We start from the raw sequence: 5486 nt of genomic DNA, 5'->3' as shown, positions 1-5486 counted from the left end.
TTGTGTTCGTCAGTTGGGTATTCCTTCCTGGTTCTGTTGTTTTTCTTCTACTGATATGCGTTGACAAAACCCTCTGTCTAGTATTTTAAAACAAGAAGGTAGAACGGTTGAAGACTTACAGTGGGCAGAGAGGTGTGTCATGGACCTGCTGTCTGTTTCCTCCTACCTGCTGCCAGTACTTTTCCACACACACACACACACCCTCTCTCTGCTCCACTCTACCTGCTGACCACGCCCACTGCTGCAGCCTGCTCTCCCCTCAGCTGCAGCTCATCACCAATCAATGCAGTATTTAAGACACTCCAGGACACACACACATTGCCAGATTGTTCCTCTGCATTATGCATGTCTTTCCAGCGTTTCTCCGTCAGATCACCCGTTGCCGACTCTGCCTGTTCCTGACCTGCCCTCCTCGCCTGACTCCCCCCGGACCTACCTGCTCTTTGTTCTCGACCACGTTTCCAGTTTCGGCGTTCCGGAAAACTGACGGCTCCACTGGTAAAGACTCCTTCGCTCAGCTAAGACGATCCACCTGCCTGATCCCTGTCGGTACTGTTGCTCCCGCGGACGGACTTCCCGGTTACCGAACCCCTGCTTGTTCCAGACCATCCCTCAGCTCGATCCCAGTCGGCGTTCCAGCACGTGGAGACGGCTCGTGGAGCTACGGGGTTTCCTCCCCGCCAGCCACTGAGGGTACAAGCTTCGTTTCTTCATTCAGTGACAATCCCAGAGACACTGCTAGTGCTTCCGGCACGAAGAACGAACTCTTTGTCTGTAAGCTGAGCTATTTCTGTGTTGGTGACAATAAAAGTTATTACCAACTGCAAGAGGCTATTGTTGTACTGCATCTGGGTCCTACCACCACCCGTTTCAGTACAATCTGGCCAGACATGGACCCAGCAGACTCCAATGCTCTGCAATCCCGCCTAACCCGCGTGGAGGGAATGCTTCAGCAACACGAGGCTAAGCTAACCTCCAACGCGGCAGAGGCACGACAGTCCGCATCAGCCCTGGAGCGAGCGCTAACTCTACTAGCCAACCAGGTACAACAGATGGCTACGTCACTGACCCAGCACGCCGCTCCTGTTCCTCCTCCGACCCCACCACCCAGCATGGCATCAGAACCGCGTGTGGGAGCGCCAGAACGCTATGCCGGGGATCCGGAGGGGTGCAACCCATTTCTCACAAACTGTTCGATCCTGTTTGCCCTGCAGCCTCGCACGTTCGCCACGGAGGGGGCTCGGGTCGCCTTCGCCATAAATCACCTCACGGGCAGAGCACGCTTGTGGGGAACGGCGGAGTGGGAGAGGGGCACGCCAGCCTGTGCGTCGTTTCAAGCCTTTTCTGAGGAGCTTCGCAAGGTGTTTGGTCCCGTCTCTTTGGGCCCCGATGTTACTGGGGGTCTTCTGAATCAACGGCAGGGGGACAGGACAGTGGCAGACTACGCGATCGAATTCAGAACTCAAGCTCGACAGAGCGACTGGAATTCGGTCGCGCAATGTGATGCCTTTCTCAACGGTCTAGCCCCATATATAAAAGACGAACTGGTGTCGTTTGATCTACCTCATTCCCTGGATGGACTCATTGAGATCACCACGAGGCTTGACAAACGCATTCAGGCGAGGAAAAGGGAGTGACGCCAGGAGGAGGGGGCTCATCGTGTTCCGGTTTGTCAACCCGGGTTTCCAATGAGTTCTGGGCCACCTTCAGTGTCAGCTCCAGGGGGGCCAGAGCCCATGCAGGTGGGCCAGACCCGGCTTTCTTCGGAGGAGCGGGAGAGACGCCGGCGAGGAAATCTCTGCCTGTATTGTGGTCAGGCCGGCCATTTTGTCACCAAGTGTCCGGTAAAAGGCAGGGCTCAGCAGTCGAGAGGGGCATCCTGCTGAGCCGATCCCAGAACTCTGTCCCACGTCCTCGTCCGCTGTTCCACGTTCAGCTCCTGGTTAACGAAGGGTCCCACACTCTCGCCACCTTCGTTGACTCCGGGGCCGACGTCAACCTCATCGACCAAGAACTCGCCCGTCAGCTGGGGATCGAGCAGGTTCCCCTTCCACGTCCCGTTCCGGCACACGCCTTAGATGGACATCTTCTGGGAACGGTCATCCATCAGACCGTTCCTGTCTCCATGATCCTGGCTGGAGAACATCGTGAGACCATCCAGTTTCACGTTATGGATTCTCCCAAAGTCCCGCTGATTCTTGGATATCCATGGTTGAGGCGCCACAATCCACATATAGACTGGGCCACAGGGGTGATTCTGTCATGGAGTCCTTCCTGTCAGCACATCTGCCTCCATCAACAGATCACGCCCACACCGCCTGCCAGTGCCGGTTCTCCTCCAGACCTCTCTGGGGTGCCATCAGATTACCACGACTTTCGGGAGGTCTTCAACAAGTCCAGGGCCACATCTCTGCCACCCCATAGACCATATGACTGCGCCATCGATCTCCTGCCTGGGTCTGCTCCTCCCAAGGGCCGTCTTTTCTCGCTATCTGCACCGGAGAGGGAGGCCATGGAGACCTACATCTCCGAGTCACTGGCGTCTGGAATCATCCGACCCTCCTCGCCTCCTGCCGGGGCCGGATTCTTCTTCGTGGGGAAGAAAGATGGATCACTCAGGCCATGCATTGACTACAGAGGCCTGAATGACATTACGGTAAAGAACCGATATCCTCTTCCCCTCATCGCCTCTGCTTTCGAGCTATTGCAAGGTTCTACCGTATTCACGAAACTTGATCTCCGCAACGCCTACCACCTGGTCCGCATCCGAGAGGGGGATGAATGGAAAACGGCGTTTAATACCCCCACAGGACATTATGAGTATCTGGTGATGCCTTTTGGACTAACTAACGCTCCCGCCGTGTTTCAGGGCCTCATCAACGACGTGCTCAGAGACATGTTGAATAAATTCGTTTTCGTCTATCTTGACGATATTCTGATCTTCTCCCGATCCATGCCTGAACATATCCACCATGTACAGAGGGTTCTGCAGCGCCTCCTCGAAAACTCTCTGTTCGTGAAGGCTGAAAAATGTGAATTCCACACCTCTTCCGTCGCCTTCCTGGGTTACATCATCAGCCACAACCACATGGAGATGGACCCCACCAAGGTTTCCGCTGTGTCCTCCTGGCCCGTTCCTGACTCCCGCAAGCAGTTGCAGCGGTTCCTGGGGTTCGCCAACTTCTACAGGCGTTTCATCAGAGGCTACAGCACGATAGCCGCTCCTCTCACCGCCCTCACCTCTTCCAAGATCCAGTTCCGCTGGACCACAGCTGCGGGCGAGGCCTTCCAGCACCTGAAGGACCGATTCAGTTCGGCTCCGATCCTGCTCATCCCTGACCCAGACCGGCAGTTCGTGGTGGAGGTGGATGCTTCTGATGTGGGAGTGGGGGCAGTGCTGTCACAACGCTCTGCTGAGGATGGGAAACTGCACCCCTGTGCCTTCTTCTCCCGGCGTCTGTCTCCAGCAGAGAGGAATTACGACATCGGGAACCGGGAACTGTTGGCTGTCAAGCTAGCGTTGGAAGAGTGGCGACACTGGCTGGAGGGAACCAGGGATCCCTTCCTCGTCTGGACTGATCATAAGAATCTCGAATACATCCGCTCAGCCAAACGAATGAACTCGCCAAGCCCGGTGGGCCCTCTTCTTCGCCCGCTTCAACTTCACGCTCTCCTATCGCCCCGGTTCCCGAAATGTCAAGCCAGACGCCTTGTCTCGACAGTTTCTGGTGGGAGAGGAAGACTCTCCTCACACGGACAATATCCTTCCCTCATCTCGTCTCCTGGCCACACTCACCTGGGAGATCGAGGAGCGGATCAAGGCCGCTCTGGAGGATCAGCCGGGGCCCAGCTCATGTCCTCAGGATCGCCTGTTCGTCCCTCGGGAGTTCCGGTCGGAGGTTTTGCAGTGGGCCCACAACTCTCGACTTACCTGTCACCCGGGGATAGCTCGGACCAAGGAGGTCCTACAACGACGATTCTGGTGGGCCACCCTGGATGAGGATACCAGGGGTTTCGTCAACGCTTGTCCAGTCTGCAGTCGGAACAAGACTCCTCGCCAAGCCCCGGCCGGCTTCCTGAGGCCCCTCCCTGTTCCTCATCGTCCTTGGTCCCATATTGCTCTGGACTTTGTCACCGGTCTGCCACTGTCAGGAGGGAACACTGCCATCCTGACAGTGGTAGATCGCTTCAGTAAAATGGCACATTTGGTGCCTCTGCCAAAACTCCCCTCCGCCAAAGAGACCGCCAGTTTACTGCTCGACCATGTTTTCAGACTCCACGGACTCCCCACCGACGTGGTGTCTGATCGTGGTCCCCAATTCACGTCGGCGTTTTGGAGGGAGTTTTGCCGTCTCCTGGGAGCCTCCACCAGTCTGTCCTCGGGTTATCATCCCCAATCCAACGGTCAAGCCGAGAGGATGAATCAGGAGATGGAGACGGCTCTCCGGTGTATGGCCTCCTCTCATCCGGCCTCCTGGTCCTCCCAGCTCATGTGGGTGGAATATGCGCATAACACCCTGGTCAGCTCTGCCACAGGACTCTCCCCTTTCCAGTGCGCTTATGGCTTCCAGCCCCCTCTGTTTCCTGAACAGGAAGAAGACACGGCGTACCCGTCAGTGGAGGCATTCATCCGGCGATGCCGCCAAACCTGGTCGCAGGCCAGAACCGCTCTGCTCCGGGCCACCGATCGCTATGCTGCTGCTGCCAACCGCCGCCGCTCCCAAGCTCCATCCTACCGGGTGGGGCAGAAGGTATGGCTCTCCACCAAGGACCTCCCCCTTCAGGTGGACTCCCGGAAATTGGCCCCCAAATATGTGGGTCCATTTCCGGTCGATCACATCGTGAACCCCATGGCGGTCCGGCTCCGGTTACCCCGTTCGATGCGGATTCACCCCACATTCCACGTCTCCCGGATCAAGCCGGTTAAGGACAGTCCTCTCCAGCCCGTTTCCCAGCCACCTCCCCCTCCTTGGATCATCGACGGGGCTCCAGCATACACCGTACGTCGTCTGCTCCGTTCCCGACGCCGGGGGAGGGGCCTCCAGTACCTGGTGGACTGGGAGGGGTACGGTCCTGAGGAGAGGTCGTGGGTGCCGGCTCGTCAGATCCTGGACGACCAGCTGGTGAGGGATTTCCACCGCCTGCATCCTGATCAGCCCTCTCGTGCCGTCCGGAGACGGCGTTCCTCTGCTCCTGTTCCGGTCCCTTCCTCTCCTGTTCCCGGGACGTCTGGGCTGAGATCCTGCTCGGGGGTTCCTGCTTCACAGCCGCTGGTCGTTCCTTCCTCCGACGATGACGACGTGGGTTCCGGTGTTTCGGGGGACTTCGGTCCCTCCTCCTGACCCCCTCCTCCCGCCCGGCTTGGGTGTTCCTGTTTTGGGACGTCGGGGGCCGTCCCTTGAGGGGGGGGTTCTGTCATGGACCTGCTGTCTGTTTCCTCCTACCTGCTGCCAGTACTTTTCCACACACACACACACCCTCTCTCT

The sequence above is a fragment of the Plectropomus leopardus genome, chromosome 2 (assembly GCF_026936395.1).
Source record: "Plectropomus leopardus strain MGB_pleo_1.0 chromosome 2, ASM2693639v1, whole genome shotgun sequence".
Classification (NCBI taxonomy): domain Eukaryota; kingdom Metazoa; phylum Chordata; class Actinopteri; order Perciformes; family Serranidae; genus Plectropomus; species Plectropomus leopardus.
The sequence above is the reverse complement of the archived record's forward strand: the minus strand, read 5'-3'. Positions refer to the sequence as shown.